Raw genomic sequence first — 18,077 nt, forward strand, 5'->3', positions numbered from 1 at the left:
ATTTCCTGGTGAGAAAAAAAACCCAAATACATAGTATCAAGCCTAATTTTTTTGCAAATTATTTTGTAAACCATCACGATTAATATCTTTAGGACTCAATGAATGGCACCTCTCTACCACTTGGCAGCCAAGGCGTTAAAACTCAGCACCCAGTACAAGCACGGGCAAGGGAGAAATGTCCATTTAAAAATGTATTTCCCTCTATGTGGGATAGGCCTGTGTGTCTGGGAATGTTATCAAGGTTAATAGGAAAAATTATCTCATCAGAGCAAAAAACAAAAAAAAAAAAAAAAAAAAACAGGTGAGCAGAACCTCTCTGCCTGAGATGTGCTAATCTCTCCCAGCTCAGTTTCAAGAGCAGCTGCGATCCATCAAAGTCACTCCCCTGTGCAGTCCCTTGAGGACATCTGAAGTTAAGCTGAGTGTGGCAAGGCGTGCCTCGCACCTGCAGTGTTAATGGAAGTGTGCATCAAGGCTGCTTCCACCACTGTGTGCAACAGAGAACATAAATCCCTATGGTTAAATACCGTTGTTCCTACTGGCTGCTGTTTTTGAAATGTCCGTCATCTCCTTCAGCATGTTTTTTGATTAAGAAGCATGATTTGTTGCTCCCCCCTCACACAAACTGGGTGTTGTGTGTGAGCCCCATCCCTGGAGGTGCTCGAGGCCAAGTTGGATGGGTCTTGGGCAGCCTGAGCTGGTGGGGGGCAGCCAGCCTGTGGCAGGGGTGGAAGTGAGTAATCTTTAAGGTCTCTTCCAATGCAAGCCATTTCAGGATTCTGTTATTCTATTCAGGACAAGATGCAACAGAAGCTGAATATATCTGTTTTCAGCTATAATATCACTCACATTCTCCTTTGGGGGGGATTTTGCTGAATCTCCAGTTCCCTTTCTTCTCCATTCAGAGAACCTGTCCCTTTGAATTCTGTACCGGGACAGCAATGTTTAGCTTGAGCCTTCTCCTCTGATAGAAATAAGTCATAAATCATGGGCTATTCTGCTCTTGCCTCTGATCTCCTGAAAGCTGCCCCATGCCAGGCCCAGGCCTTTGCCCATCCCAGTGCGGAGATGGAGCTTTGTGTGCCATTCCGACAGCGCAAGGCAGCAAAGCTGTCAGTGCTGAGATCTGTTCTTATATTTCGCTACATGATGTCACCATAAATAAAATGAAAAAATACTACTGTAGCTCTCTCTCTTTTTCTCCCTTTATCAGTTGTTGACCCTTCTGCTGCTACAATAGAAAATAAACAGGAAATAAAACAAATTATTTTTTTACTCTGTGGTACATGCAAAGAAAATGCCATTTAGCCCAGAATTCCCACCAGAGTTGCCAGGCTGCAACAGGGAGGAAAAAAGCCTGCTGTCATCACTGCATTGGGCCAGGAAGGACAGAAGGTGTATACAGTGAGCTGCATGGTTGTAGCTCTCCATGCACTGCTGAGCTCATCCTACCCATTCCAGGAGAAGCTGCAGTTATTGTCTCTGCTACAATCCTCTCCCCAGCACGGCTCATACAGGTCCAAAGCTCTGCAGAACACTGGCAAGATAGAATGCATGGGCAGGAACCCACCAGGGCTGTCTCCTCTTCACCAAGTTCTATCTTCCAGCTCACCTTGCATGCTGCACAGGCTGAGTCTTGAAATGGGTTTTAAAACCCCCTTTTTTTTTCTGAGAATTAATCACAATTACAGGCCCTCTTCTTTGTTGCTGTGTGTTTCTTTTGTACTGCTCTGCTTTGCAGTGTCCCCAGTGAGCAGTTAAGAAGAAGTCAATTAATTATGCAAATGGAGAGAAGTAGGTATTCAGCTGATTGCACTACCTGCAGTTAAGATTTGGGATTTTGTACTGTTAGGATTAGATTCTGCATGCACCACTAAAGATAAAGGGTTGCCCAGTCCCTTCTCTGCGCTGTGGTCTTGAATCATGGAGTCGATAAACAGAACAATGCTGTGGCTTCTGCTCAGGTCATCACCAAAGTAACCACAGGTGATACCAAGCCTACTAGACTCCAGCATGTCTTCATCTCCAGGCAGAGAGAATGCCTGAAATGAGGAGGCCCCCGGGTGGGCACTGGGCATGGCTGGGGATGTGGCTGCAGCCACGTGGTGCGTGGGGACCATGCAGCCCTTGCATATCCTTTCCTCTCCATTGGGAATTTCCCCTCACCTAATTTGATTTTGCAGTCCTGTATTTTCCTGAATATCCTCATTGATTTTGTTTTTTCTATTTTTTTTTTTTTTTTCTTTGCTGGCAAAACTTACCCGGTGATTATTTGAAAGGCTGCAAAGGCATCTGGGGAGTTTCTCTCGTGCTGTTATGATTTAGGCTTGAAATTGCTTAATTGCTGTTTCCTGTAGTTCTCATTTTCAGTTCCCTAATGACTGTATCAATTTGTTGCCTATTATCCCCAATGACAGGGCAGTGTTTTTCTGTGCATGTTTCAACAAGGCATTTTAAAATCTCTCTTCTACAAGTTGCGGGAGGACTCAGCCTTTCCCTCCTTGGACCTGTTGGCCAGTTCCCATTTACAGCACCAGTCGTCCCAGGCATGATTTGACCAATATCTCAATACCATTTGAATATCATTTGAGTTGGAATGGACCCTTAAAGTTCATCAGATGCAACTCCCCTGTAATGAACAGGGACATCCAGAGCTCAGTCAGGTGCTCAGAGCCCCATCCAGCCTGACTTTGAGTGTCTCTGTTATGGGGCATCCACCACCCCTCTGGGCAAATGATAGCATTGAAGGAATGAAGAAAACTAGCCTGCTGCAGATAAAAGATTTGCCATCTTTGATTTCCAAATGCATAAACATTGGGCTGCTACAAACAGGTTGGTTTTATTTTAGGAGGGATTCTCTTGGCTGTAGAAATTCAAGGTTTGGTTGGAAAATCCAGGTTTCTTTCATTTTTTATGTTGGTGGGCACTTCATTGTGATGTCAATCAAATGCAAGCCGAACTTTTCTAATCAAGTCTGATTGGTGAATAACACAAATGTGAGTGATGTTAATAATTTTTAATTATAATGCTGAAATAATATTGCAATTATAATACAGATTATTGGGAAAAGTAACATTTAAAACAGGCTATTATGATGGCAACTCTTATGAATGGAATGATGCTCAGAGTGATATGAGCTATCTGGAGCGTATGGCACACTTTCCTGAAGGTGACAGGCCATGGCCAGTGTTGAGGAGAAGACTCCTTTTAGCTGCAACTGCATCATATGTTCCTGCAAGGAATTTGCATGTAGTCTGGGGAGGAAATGCTAATGATGCCTTCATAAATTCCCTCCATTCCTAGCTCTAATGGAGTCATTTCGAGTGTCTAACACCTTGGATTACTGCGTGATCACAATTCTTCACAGGAGCTGCTGATAGTAGTGGTCACTGATGGTCCTTAATCATCCAAAGACAAACCAGGGCTTGATGTATCTGGTGTGCAACAAGCACAGCTTCAGGAAGGATTTGAGACTTTCTTCAGGGATGTGACCTCTTGCTGATGTACAGTGAACAAACATTCCACTTTTATTAAGCACAACATTTTACTATGCTTATTAATTTTGCCTAATTTATCTTCATTTTCAAATATCCTCTATGTGAACCTGCCTTTCAGGAACTGATGTCTGTATCCACTGACCCCAGTACCTGCACCCAGAGGGCCAAATCTCAAAACCTGCAAGTCAGAAACATGGCTGGACAAATGCTGGCTTTTGACCAAGCTTCTTCAAAATATTTAGAGCTTACTTGGTTATTTTGATGTAGTGCATTCAGACAAAATACCCACCAAGCACTTTTTGTTGTGTTTGAGGCATGTTTTTAAAATTAGCTTAGACAAGGTGCATTACCCTTGAATTATCTGTGTGAGCTAAAGCAAAGCAGATGCAGGAAGAATGTGATTATCTTGGTAATGTTTGTGAAACAGATGCAAGTGCTAGCAGTAGAATAAAGCACCCTTCTATGTTATTAATGCTGTTGCCACCGGGTTAATAATACACTGCACATCTACCACCTCCTTGCTCAGACTACTGGGCAGATATATGAAGAAATATTGTTAAGAAAAAGTCACATCAGAAACACTTATTTAAAATTAGGTTTGCCCATTGAAACACTGAGCAGACTTTGCCTTCTGTCTCCTAAAGCATCACAAACCACTGGTGGGGAATCACATTTTTGCTGCCATTGCTTTTTCTTTATATTTATTTTCCCTCAATGCAGCATATTCCAAAAGGACAAAAAGAGTACATACTACATGATGAGACCAGACATGAAGCTCCCTGTTCCAAGAAAACTCACAGCTTTGATAGTGGTTGAGCCCACACAAAAGGGCAGGAGAACTGGAAAACTGAAGATATCCAAATGGTCTTTGTAAGAGGCAGCTGGAGACAATTTGTTCTGAACTGGGGGAGGTGATGGGCAGGTGTTTTTAAATGCTGATTGAAATGCGTACTTCTTTCTGCAAAGGGTCTGGAAGTGGCTGGTAGATGCCCCAGGCTGGTTTTAGCACATCTTTATTCCCTTCTTTGTGAGGGATTGCTTGCTCTATCTAGCTCAGAGGTTGCTGTCCCACAACAAGCAGCCTGTAGGAAATAATCTCCAGGAATCCTGCTGCACTGCAGTCTCATCTTTCTCAGGGTCTGGTATCACCCAGCTGGGGACTAAGTATCCCCTTAGCAGCTCTTCTTTTTGTCTCTTCTTTTTGTCCTTCCTGATGGTGCTGTGCTATGGAGTGCTGACTTCATCCATATGTAAGTAAATGAGAAAGTTCTTCCTTCTTTGCTCCTGGAAATAATCAAAATGGATGGGGAATCTATTGCTGTGGGGGGAATCAAGTCACATCTGATACAAAGTTATGTGAGGTGAACCAAGGACTTGGTTATCTTAATGCTTGGTCCTGAGCGGGCTGGCATCTCTGGGTGTCATTTTCTAGGCATGATTTCTTCACAGTTTTCAATCCCCAGTTAAAAAAAATGCATCCGTAAAGACATCACGCGCTTGTCTACTAAAGAAAGCTGGCAAAGGAAAGATAAAAAGCGTATATATTCCTTTCACTGGGCTTCTAGGGAATAAGTACAGAGCTCTGTCTTCCTCTTCAGCCCTGCGTAAAAAACAGAATGCAAAATTTCCTCCTTGAAATACTTTGGCACAAACAACTATTCTGCACTATTTGTTTAGAAATCCAGTGGGGCTTTGCTGAATGAAAGCAAGTGTCTTCATACTGGTAGTTGAAATAAGAACTAATTTCATGCACAATTGACAGTGCAGAAGGAACTTCCTTGATATCCAACAAGCAAAAGATTTTATGGGGCTGCATATGTATTTATGATTATTTAAGTTTCTTGTTATAATGAGGATCCTTTAAGGAGAGAGAGGAATTTTGTATTTTAATTTGCATAAAGACAATAAAAACTCTTCAAAAAGCAATTTCTCTCTATATAAAAAGCAGGAACATAGCACCTTAGTGGCACAGACATCTGTTACTTAAGCAGATGCCGCCATGTGAACTCTATCAAGCAACACAATCCACCAATCACAAACCACCCAAACTGCAACCAAGGCCAAACTTGGGTGGGTGACTGGGAGCCTCTGAAACAGGTTGAGAAGTGATAGCCTTTTCTTCAGTGCCTTCATTAAGCATGCAGTGATCTGTTCATCGTTACCCAATGCTGCCATATCCAACAGCTCTGTAGCTGCTCTTTGGCACAAAGTTTAGTGCCATGATCTACAATCTTCAGTTCTCACAGCAGATTCAGAGTGCTGGCCTTTCAGCACATGAAATGAATAACCACTTCTTTGTTTCTCATTATGACTGTAGTTTAATGTCCTCATTCTGGAGCTGATGTATCAGTACCTCGGGAAGAGATTAAATATTGCTTGGAAGTGCAACGCGCACTGATACAAACTCAAGGGACTGCGTTCCACTGCAAACAGCACCAATGGAGTCTGGGGCTGATAAGCCCTTTCTGAAGTTCGTTTACACTTTAAATCAGTGGATCATGAAAGGCATTAAGAAAAACTATTATATTACTTGAATGGATGGCAGTAGAGTTTATATGTTACACCTTGAAGTAAGCAGTAGGATTTTCAATCACTTGATAACCTTGAAACTGCTAAGGTATCAAATTGCTATCATGAATATTGTGCGAGAACAGAAATAACTCAGAAAACTGCCTTTGTGAATAATAATGTGGGAGAGAGCAGTGTTCTTCTGGGCTGGACTTACAATAGCACCAACAAGCAAACACACAAGAAGGCAAGGCATGTACTTAAACATGCATGTTTGCATTTGACTATACATCAATCAGTTGCCGGCACTGCTCCATTTTACTGACTTCATAGAGAGAATGAAAAGCCTGTGAGATATTTTTGCCAGGCAGGAATAAGAAATGGAAAGAAGCTCATTTCTGTATATACAACCCAAAATGTCAGGAGAAAATAACCCATGATCCGACAGGAGTTGCATCTTGGAGACAGTACTGCAATAAGTGAGCACAGTACGAATCCATTCATGCAGGAATTTAAATTAAAAACTTAACCCATCCTCCTATTTGCATGCAAGATGTTTTAATAAGCCCTGTGGTTGCATTCACGCTAGAAGAACACAAAGATATGTGGATGAGAAGACCCCGAGCCAGCCCTCCAACTCCCCTGTTTATATCCCGAGTCAGTGGAGTTGATCCCAAACTCTGCTTTTGTTCTTGTGTTTGAGTCTTGTGGCATTTCCAGGTGATGCAGCCTACTGAGATCGCCTGACAGCCCCATGAAAACTCAATGTCGGGAGTGATTCATCATTGTGTCAGATCGTCCTGCACTTTGTCACAATGACTGACAATAGGGGAAACTTGGAAATAATACAAAGATTCACTGCTTGCTGATAATGCCTGCATTGTGATTAGAGAAGGCAGTGAGCGTGTGAGCAGCATGCTAATCCCAGCCCCCGCCCCCTGCTCCATGGTGCTGTTGGTTCCAACAGCTGGGCGCCGATGCTTTCTTCCTTCATCTTCACTCCTGTGGCATTTGTAAATGCAGAACCTTTATTTCCAGCGTGTTGCAGAGCCATGCTGTTGCAAATGTCAGAGGATGAGGTATAGTGCAGAATGGCAAATTCTGTCAGTGGTGCTGGGCGCTTTGTGGTCATATGTCTGTGGATGGACGTGTCCTTCCCTTCTCAATGCTGAAGTAAGAACATTTCTGCATAGTAATTCCAAGAATTCTGTAAAAGCCAGCAAGCACACATGAATTTGCATGTGGAGCAGGATGCGGTGGAAGCGTCTTATAAAAAATGATTACTTAGAAAATTTTCCTTTATTTTGCATCGGCTTGCAGTAAGGGTTTAGGATAATTGCTGACTCGATAGGGTATTGACACACAAGCAACAAGAAAAACTGTCTGCGGCAACTTCCATGCTCTAAAGCTCCTCAAATTTTATCAGCGCTCGCAGCAGTGACATCAAAGAGCACAGAGTCGGCTGTGCAATTAATTGGGAGGCAATGAGAGGCTCTGAGCCACGGCCTGAGCTGTTTTCCTGGGTAAGGAGAAAAGGGCCAGGAGAACCAGCAAAGCCCACTCTGCTGCCACGCTGCCGAGGGCAGAGGGATGTCTCCAGGGCTGGAGCAGCTCTGCTTGTGATGTGTGCAGCATGAAGCATCCACCATGGCTCCATCTTTCCTTCACTTCTGTTTTTTCTGCTTCTCCCTGGAAAAGGATCTGGTTATTCTGCAAAAAAGAAAAGTTTTTAGAAGAGAAAGGACAGTAAGAGCTTTGAGCTCAGTGGATGATGGAAGTCCATTTCGTCTCCACTTTAAAGACAGAGGGATGTAAATTCCTCTGAAGAGAACTCCTTGCCTATAAAATCAGAAGCTGTTTATAATTTCAGGGCTCAGCCTTGCAAATGGCTCGCTTTACTCCATACGCAGTATTGTGCTTCAGAAGCTGGGCCTTCAGAAGACAAAATAAAAGAAAAAGAAATTCCTAACGGAACGAAAAGAAAGATTCAGTTGTTTAATTGGCACTAGTGATGAGTTCTTTAAGGAAGTGCCAGGCTTAAATGCTTTCAGAAGAAAAGATGGGCAACCCCCCAGCCTGGGCCCTGCTTGAAGAGCATGGGAGAGAAGCCAGGGCCATATCCTGCTCCTGCTTGCACTGGTGTAACAGCGGAGAGCTGCATATCCCAAGCTGACACTGCTTCCCCAGCTCCTTTTTCATCCAGTTCCCATTTCTTCTTTGTGCTCCTCCAGGGGAGCCAAGTTATGTTTATATGGAATATAAAAGGCTCTTTACTACAATCAGTTAGCATTTTGTTTCCAACAATCATAGCTTGAAAATATTTAATGGATTTACCCATTAAGCTCAATAACACATTTCTACCCCTAGCTGCAGTGGTGCAGGTGAAGACAAGTATGTGGTTTATTTGCTGAATGTGGTTTATCTCAGGATGGTGCATGAGGATACAGCAACAGGCGAGATGTTAAAGCACATAATAAGCACAAAATAAATGATCCATACATTAGAAAGATGTCAGAAGTTCTCCACAGACATCGTAAGCTGAGGGAAGGAATGACCCTATTGCCATTGAGAAATTTCATTGTTCACTTCATTTTCCTTAAAATTCCAGCAGGAATAACAGGTGTAGTTTTTCATTCTGTTGCTTTGCTGGGTTTGAGCCGTTAGCTTAAGGTCTCTGGACCTTTAACTTGTGACAGTACTGATGTAAAGCACGAGTTTCCCCAACTGTCTTAACAACCACAGCAGTGTCTCTCTATGTAGATATTAAAGATACAGGCAGTGGAAGCAGTACCAATCCACAGTGGGATTAAGATCTGCACACCTGGGAAACAATTGCCATGTTCAATCATTGGGGTGAAATCACTGCTGGCCTTTGGACTACCCATTACAGTTTTGTTCCCAGTTGTTTCTTTCTTATAATTAACGTGTAGTATTGAGTACAAGACTTTTTTATTAAAAAAAAAAAAAAAAAAAAAAAAGCCACCCTTCCGTATGGATTGCAATTATCTTTGAAATACTTTAATATGAAGAAAACAGCATAAAATAAAAAGCAGTTTCATTTTTAATGTTCCAGTTTAATTAAGAAAGTGTTCAAGTAATTTAAAAATGTAGGCATTAAAATACCAATTAAGCTTAAGGCAAGTTTTCCTATTAATTCTGATGACACCAATACAGGGGTGTCACGTAGAGGTGACCCTTCAGAAACAGGTTATTTCCAGTTCTACTTTTGGCTGTTCTGAAGCTGAGAGAAAATTAATTAATGAGGAAACTTCACCTGTTTGGCCAATCCCAGAAGGCTGAGCCATGAGAACGACGGTGCCATCCTTACAACAAATAACAGCCAATGTAACCTTCTTTCAAGGCTTTAATTACCATTTTTATGTCTCAGCCTTCCGCCTTGGCTGGCCATCCTGGTGAAAACTGAGCATATTCTAATGGTTCTAATTGTGCAGTATGAACACGACTGAAACGTGCTGTTTGAAATAAAGGTTATTCTGATGAGTGGTAATTATTTTATAATCGTGTTTATTGTTCTAATTCTGTATTAGTGGCTAAATGGTAAATGTAGCATTTTAATGCATTAAGATTTAATCATTGCCTGAAACTCTAGCGCAGGAATACTGCAAGTTTCCATGGGTGCCAGTAATATTCACAAAGCAAGATGCACGTACCTGATCTGATTAAAATTTTGTGCCCATTAACAAAAACACCTCAGGAAATATTACTTTCCAGGAATGGCCACTTCCAGTAGCCTTGCAGACCCAGAGATGCTAATTCTTAATGCCAGCCTGGGCAAGATGGATTTAGGTTAAATTTATCTCATTTCATTTCAGATCTTAAATTGGTTAATGAGGCTGAAATATGCTTTATTTCAGAGAAGCCGCAGTGCTCTGCACGAGGACCAGAATTTATGCCGGCGTTCGAGTCAAGTGCAAATACCACCATCGCTCCTTCATTACCGCCGTAACTGGTGAGATCTGTTCTGCTCGGTAGAACTGGCACCAAATGTCAGGTTCCTAAATGAAGGAGCTCCTGTCTCTCTAGGAGAAACCTGCTGATTGGCTAAAAGTACTTCAACCTTTATTTAATTCATGCCTTATAAGTGCTCCTTGGCGGAAGCTCTTGGGAGCTGATCTTATGTCACACTTACTGAAACTCATTTAATTATTTGCAGCTGAGGAGGGCAGGAGGATGGTTATCACACAGTGAAAAGCTCATCTGCTTCTTCTTCAGATTAAACCCCAAACCAGGGATGTCAGTTAGGATTCCTGTTTTTACTTCAGCCTTACGACCCTTTCCTTGGGGCTGCTTTTTAGGGGGCTAGTTTCTTCCAGAGCTTTAAAAAGATTTTGTTCATTCTCATGCTCTGTATGAAGGGGTACAGAAAGACAAGAAAACACAAATTCTGCTCTAATGTGCAGAACATGGACTGGTTTGAAGGAAAGCAACAGAATATGGGATCCAGCCTAAGGCTGAAGACAGAGAATCAGTGACTTGTATAGCTTTAAAAATCAGCTTTATGACTATCATTAAGTGAAAGCATCTCTCCTCATGGGGGACTTCTGCTTCACCCAGAGGTGTATATCCCTTAGCTCAACTATTCACATCCAAAGCATTGTCATAAAACTTCTTATTTGAAATAAGAAAATCAGAAAGAAACACTTCTAAATGAGGATGTTGTGTACTGGTGGGTTTTAGATCAAAATGGTTAAATTGATGATAAATTCATACATATATGGCTTTCTTTTAATAAATTCCAACCCAAGCAACATATAAAATATATACGATATAAATATTTCCTTTGAAAACCTCTCTATGCTTCATGATTACATAGCTTAAGAAGTTTAGAAGCCTTGGGCAAGCAACTGAAACTACAAGGGGAATGCTTAAGAATTGTTTGTATGCTTGATTTGTTTTACAGTGCATTTGGTCTTTAGTTTTGATTGGATTGTCTTACTGAAACATGAAGGGCATTTAAAAGTAAGAAAGTGAATAGGATACATTTGCAACTATATGCCCAAAAGCAAGATCTTAATGTCAGGAGTAAATTATAACAACTAACATTGCTGATGACATACATTATAATTCAAAGCCTGGAAAACCACATCAAGGTTGTTCTTACCATGATCTGACAAAAATGTCTTTAAAGTCTTGTGGTTTTTAGGTCTACAGTAACCAGACTTTATTTATGCTAGGAATTTCATAAATAAAAGGCAAGCTTTACCAAAGGTAAGACTTTTTTTCATTTTAAATGCTGCCGAATCTTTTTGGAACTTCAGCTTTTTATACCAATAATGGTAAAAGTGGGATAATCCCAGCAGGTCAGGCACATGCCAGCCATCATCCACTATGGCATGTTGGGTGACACTGGGGAGCTTCCTAATGCTGAATGTGGGAAAGGATTCAGGCAGTCTAGTCTCAACTCACTGCCTATCTCTGAGAGCTTCCCAGGTCCAATGTGAGATGTGCAAATGCATGAAGTTATGCCTGTGAACAGCCAAGCAGCCTGTGAGACTTCACATCCTGTGCATCCCATGGGATTTTCCAACTTGGCACCACCTGTGGGGACTTGAGCTTGTGGGAGTACCCATGACAAGGTGAGGGCTCATGGTGGGCAGAGGTGGGAGGAAACGCCCCAATCCCACACCCATGCTGTAGGGCTCAGGCCACGGGTGTGCTGTAGTTCGTTGCTTTGTCTTTGACAGCAGCCTGGAAGAAGGGTTGAAAAGTCCCTGCTGGAACTCTCCCTGCTACCTGTAGCTTACACACCAGCCCTGTCCTCAAAGTGGCTTTTTCCAAGCTAGGATCCCCACCTGCCTCCTCTCAGGGAATGTCCTTCCAGCAGCCTCAGCCACATATCTCATGGAGATCTGGGTCAACATCTGATCTCTCCAGCAGGACCAAACCCTAAATCTCCCATTATACTGACTTGAGTTCCAAGTTTCTTTTCTGGTTAAAAAAAAAAACAAAACCTCACCCTCCTTCAGTTTTTATATAAGCAGGAGAAGGGAAAGGGTGAGAGAGAAACAACAGCAGCCTCTTCCTGCAGGCCACTGTTGGGGCACACAAGGGGATGAGGGGCTGTGTTTCAGCAGCTGCTTTGCTAAATACTGCACTGTGTTACTCTGATTATTCGCAGGCTCAGACTCCGATCATCATGCTGATGAAGGAGAGCCAGGTTTAATGGCAAGGTGAATGACAACGAAGGTAAGGTGATTGCTCCCCATTTACTTTGGAGGAAATGGTACCACTTTGGCATCAGGTCCACTGGAAAAAAAAAAAAAAAAAAAGAAAATAAAAATATTCACAGCCCTTAAGCATAACAAGCCTGATTTGTCTGCCTTTCAGCTGCAATCAGTGAGAAACAACCCCACTGAAGTAATCCTGAATGAAACATGAGGCTGTACATTTAGGTGAATAATAGCTGAATTTAGGTTTGGAGTCTAGTGCACGGTTTTAGTAAAAAGGGATGCATGCTGTCACTACATCAAGGTGCTGGAACCATCAGTTCCTTGCACGAGTGCCATAGCATCACCACACCATCCCCAGGCAGAGAGCTGTTGCAGGGCAGGCAGGGCTGTACAGAACGCACACCACATTTATCATTTACCTTCTGGAAACCCCCAAGTAAATAGATAACTAAGATCCATTAGAGAAATGCACTCCCTGCCTTTAAAACTAATATCATTTTTTTTTGTATGGCATTGTCTGCCTACTGTGCTGACTGTGAAGCAGAGCTTGGCTCCCACTCTGGTTTGTATGGCATGAATTATGTGTTGGTGGAGCCTGCCCACAGCACACGTACAATGCTTCTGCACTGGGCTCTGCTAGTGAATGAGAAATTAAAAGAGAGTTGTCATATGGAAAATTAAAAAGTGGCTACTGTTACAAAAATCTATTCTTTAATTCATGCTGCTTCTAAGTCCCTGAAAAGAAAGTAATGAAAAGGCTTGAGAAATCTTGTGACGGCTCTGAATGCCCATCGGTACTGTAATGATTTGCTGTGTGATTTACATGTGCTTAAACTTCCAGAAGCAAAGCCTAGGCACAGTTCTTCGAGGCACTAAGCTCCCAGGATCAATGCAAAACAGCCTTCTCACTCACTCACTGCTTCTTTTCTGTTTTATTTTGGTTTTGCTGTTCCCATTCCTATGAAGGGGCCACTCATCATTCCTGTGCTTCATGAGGTCAGTGCAAGTGATTTTAAGGACATCTGGAGGTTCACAGCTCATCTTGGTATATATAGCTGTCCAAGGTGATTATTTATTTGTATATTTAATTTACTGATCAGCAAGAAACAGCTTTTGTGCTCTTTCATTCCTTCTCTACTAAAAAATATACACTGAGGGAAGTTGTTTTCCTACTCATGCCAGCTCATCTGAAACAGCAACCTCTCATACAGTATCCATCTCCTTCTGGGCCCACAGAGGCATTCACCAGGTAATGGGAACAGCTGCGAGGAGGGGAAGAAACTCTCTAAATAGCTTGAAATTCCTATCTGAGTTCTTGTCTGCTGTTGCACCCAGATATATTAAATGCAAGTTTCTGAATCTAGGCAGTGCCCTTGAACATCTAATAATGCTCTGTTTGACCTTTTATCCAGAAAAGTCTTAATAAATAACTTAATGGAAAAGCTATATTTCCTTCCTGTACTGACAATCACCTCAGACTCTGACTTTTGCCGTGGAACCTAGCCAAACCATCAGCCTGCTAGCATCACATTTACTCCAACAACCCAATCTTTCTTCATCTGCACACAAGAGAATAATTTTTCCTTTTGAATCAGATGCAGAGAAATATTCATGGGGTTCAAGCACTGAGCTTTTCTCAGTTCTCCAACCTTTGCGTAACTGGCACTGCTGGGAGAAGGAGCATGCAACCCGTAACATGGATACCATCACCTGCTCTCCTATGAGATGGAGCTGACTGCAGTGCATCCTATCCAGGACTCCCAGAAGCAATTGCTAACAGGAAGGAAATGCCGTTTGGTAATGTACTGCTATATGACAGTTCACGTAAACACAGGTAAATTAGACAATGACATTAATAACCTTGATTATTATTGATGTAATTAGAAAAAGAATTAGGATTTGCTGGTAAAATCTTCTTCGTTAGTATTGACTCCATCAGGGAAATAAGAGCAGACAAATATTTCAATATATTATTAAGCAGCTGAGCAACTCCCAAACCACAGTTATCTTAATGATGTGACAAGCATCAACTATCCTATCAAGCAGGTTCCCATAAATCAAAGAAGTAACCTATGTGACAAGTTTGTGATTAGGAAAAAACTAACATATTCAAACTCCATTGTGCAGACATGACCCGGATCCAAAATATATAGTGCTCCCTCTTTAGTAGCGAGCCAACTTGGATCCCAGTGCTATTCAGCTCACCTGTCAAAGGTGTGAAGGCTTCTGAATCCCAGGATTCCAAAAATCCTTTGTAACAAACATTGAAAATGCATCATCTCCACACCAAACAGCCTGGTTATCTTAGAAAACCAATTGTTCTAACCTAGTTACAATAGGTTGATATCTGAGGAAATAATGGTTATTTCCCTCTTCCTCATGCTTGAAATTACTGCTGTATTTCATAAAGACCGAATGCAAAACCAAAGGCAACTATAGATACTTAAGTACTACCACTACAAATCTGATGGCGTTTATGATCATCAGTGAATGGGGAGGAAGTAAAATGCTGCTCTAAAATGCCAATGTTTGGGTTTTTTTGTTTTTCTTTTTGTTTTGTTTTGTTTTGTTTTTTGAAGAAACAAAACTTTTATTTGCACATCGTGTTAAATGCAGTGTAAATTTCTACTTGTTCTGTGTGAGCAGAAAGTCCGATCTAAGGAAACTAATCTGGGCACCTTACTGTGGGAGAACCTGCAGTGTGAACTCAACTGAACTATTAGGCACTAAAGGAACACATGGGAGGGAGCCGCAGGGAACGGAGCTTGGTAAGTTCCACTGGTCACAGAATTACTTGTTTCTTTCTCAGTTAGGATTAGCCTCTATACAAGTGAATGGAAAAACTGTGAGAAACTCCAGCAGGTGACTTATTATGCAATGCAAAATTAAACACAGCCAATCAGATATACTTTCTATATCTTTTTGAGTAGGAAAGTACAATCCAGTGCCAGAAAGAAAAATCTTCATGTTTCCATTTATTTCCTGAAAACATTCCGTTTAAGACATCGTGAAAAAACGTGACACTTTTGCAAGTATATTAATTCCTTTTACCAAACTGCAAATGCCACTTGCATATAGAGGAATGAAAGCATGAGGCAGATGCAGAAAATTGCTCTATTTGCTACTAGCAGAGCTATTTATATGTTGACAAACAGTTGTGCCAAGAGCAGATGGATATTTTCTAGTATTGAAGAACTGCTAATTGTGCGCTGCTGTTCCTCTCAAGTTCATGGGGAAAAACCATTGGTGTTCTGCAGAGCAAGGCATGAAGAAACCAGTTCAAACCGTGCATTTGGCAAAGCAGCCAGCACCTCCTAGGACGGCGTGGAGGATGCCCTGGAGCAAGAAGATGCTCAGCCAGATGTCAGCTTAGCAACTCTCAGCAAAGCATGACCACGAGGAGCAGCACTTTGCAAATCTTCTGCAAGTCCTTCACACAGGCATACAAATAAGGCAGAAGCATTCAGCGCTGGGGCTGATAAGCAGCATATGCCAATAAAGAATTTACAAAGCCATTTTGGCTACCCGTGTCTCACCCATACTTTAATTATGTGAAAACATAGATATGCTTGTCCTAATGTACTAGAATGATATGCAATTAATCTGACATGGAAAAGGCATCTGTCTGTAAATCTCATCTCTGTTATCTCATCACTGCTTGTTTGTTTATGAGGCTGAGGCATGCACTGTATGTTCACAAGATGTTCAATCACATTGGCACCAGGAGGAAGAGTGAAGGCAGATAAAGAGCAGGAACCTCTTTCACAAACTGAATTGCTCCTACCCAGCCCATGGTTAAAAAATAAAGAAAAAAATGCCCCGTACTCTGTGTCTTGATATCCTTGTATGTATCAGTACTAAAGTACAATTTAGTTACCTTAAGAAAGTCTTAGACCTGATTTATCTATGAGACACACTTCACAACACAAACCAATTTTGCTGTAGTAATACCATGTCAATATTTCCTGACAGAAGACAAATGTTGTTATTATTTTGCCACTTCTTACCTTTGTAGAAGTTTAGAATTTTACAAAATGACTCTTCTTTACATGTCAAAATGGTAAGTTGTTGGAAAGGGGAAAAAAATTGAAGTCACTCATATCTATTGACAGGGATGGATTCTGCAGCAGGGTTAAAAATGATTTGGACACAATATTGACATTTAAAAATATTAAAAGGAAACCCTATTTTTAATAGATACCTATATAAATGGGAGGATAAAACAGAAAAAAAAAATAACAGAACTATTTTTTGATGTATCCTGTGGTATGAAAAATGATTTATCTGTAGCTCTCTGTTGGAGCTCTTTGTGCAAATACGCGTGGACAGACATTCCTCTCCACAGTGGTGATCTGAAAAATCAGCCTTTCTTCTGCGTTCACCTTCTTCTTTCCCCTCCACTGCATTATGAGAGACATAACGCATGATCTCTACTTTCTATTCACTTTAATATTTTAAAACTGATGCAAACTGCCCCTGCACGCTACGTTTGCTCAGAATAAAATGCCTCAAGAAGCACAGCTAACAGTTTCATCTTTAGGCAGGTTAAAGGAAGGGAAAAAGCACGGGGACTCATAGAGAGAAAACCAGATGACTGTATTCACCTCATTAGCAACTAGACAATTGGGACTTTACTTTAGAATACTACATGGTCAGTTTGGGCCTTTACAGAATGAATCCATCCAATTACTTTTTAATCTAGACAGTTTACAAAAATATGCATTCCAACATTATAGATGAGCTAGCAGCAGTTTGTAGATTTCTTATGGAACGTCCCACACTAGAGTTTGGTATTTAAGCCTCAAGGGTGCTAAGCTGAGCTATCAGTGAGTGGAGTGAAGGAATGTGGCTTCAGAGATGCTGAATAACAGAGACAAATAGCGGCCGTACAGCATCTGTTTTTGACTGAATTATGCAGAAGAGCTTCAAAAATCTTTTGGCTTATGAAACAGAAAGACCTCAAAGGTCGTTATCAAATTTAAACAAAGCCACATTATTTATGCAAACATTCACACACTTTTTTCTTTAGCAATCAACTGGCTCAGTTTTAGCTACCAAAAAATAAATAAATAAATAAAAAAAATTAAAGACCAGAAGAATGCTGGGTATTTTATTTCAAACTGAAGACCACAGAGCAGAAGTCTGAACATTTTCACTTATCTAAGAACCAGCTGCACTGAAATGGGCTTTATTTATATTGCAACAGCAATACTTGCGTTAAACTGATATGAAGGAAGAATTAGGTCATATGTTTAAGTTCATTTTCATGCTGATTATTTTGTTATGTTTCCCTAATTCCAAGCTGTTCAAATAACTGTGTGTTGTTATTTCACACTGCAGCGGTTGTACACACGATCTATCAACTCTAGAATAAAAACAAATGTAATTGAACTTGAGTACTACATCTTCATTTTACCTCAATCCTATGCATTCCATAAGCGGAACCCTAAAAGCTGTTGCCTTAAAGATAAATTACCCTACACTTAATCCGAAGATTGTGCAAGAACACAAAATTACAGCATTTCAAAGAATTGAACATTATTATTTTTGTTTCTCTTCCCTACTTCACTCCTTGCACTGGCAGGATGTCCCACAGAGAACCCTGCATGCTTTCTCAGGCATGAGCTGAGGGTCAATGGAAAGCAGTGCATATTCCTGTTAGATTACCATGCTTCTTTCCTTCTTTATTTTCCACCAGAGATGCTAAGCAGATGATTTTGTGAAAACTTATGGATCCATTTAATTTGAACCATGCCACATGTTCCTCCATCTCCATTGTAAATTGCTCGCATGAAGCTGAGCACATACATAACAGTTCTCTGTACTGAGCCACCGAATTATGTGTTAAATTCACTGGCAATTTTTCCTGTGTTCACGTGGA

The 18,077-nt window shown here is 41.2% G+C and overlaps 1 long non-coding RNA gene across 2 annotated transcripts; it reads left to right on the forward strand.

Moving 5' to 3' along the window:
* Positions 1–9,830: 9,830 nt before the first annotated feature.
* LOC107316987 lies at positions 9,831–17,555 on the forward strand. Of its 2 annotated transcripts, XR_004308032.1 has the most exons (6): positions 9,833–11,602; positions 12,145–12,212; positions 13,163–13,260; positions 13,792–13,993; positions 14,843–14,964; positions 15,454–17,555. It is a non-coding gene; the product is annotated as an uncharacterized LOC107316987 (long non-coding RNA). The 2 variants fall into 2 exon arrangements; XR_001556663.2 differs by having other exon boundaries at positions 9,831–11,602; positions 13,792–14,964.
* The last annotated feature ends 522 nt before the right edge of the window (positions 17,556–18,077 follow it).

Source organism: Coturnix japonica, chromosome 7 (genome assembly GCF_001577835.2).
Source record: "Coturnix japonica isolate 7356 chromosome 7, Coturnix japonica 2.1, whole genome shotgun sequence".
Classification (NCBI taxonomy): Eukaryota; Metazoa; Chordata; class Aves; order Galliformes; family Phasianidae; genus Coturnix; species Coturnix japonica.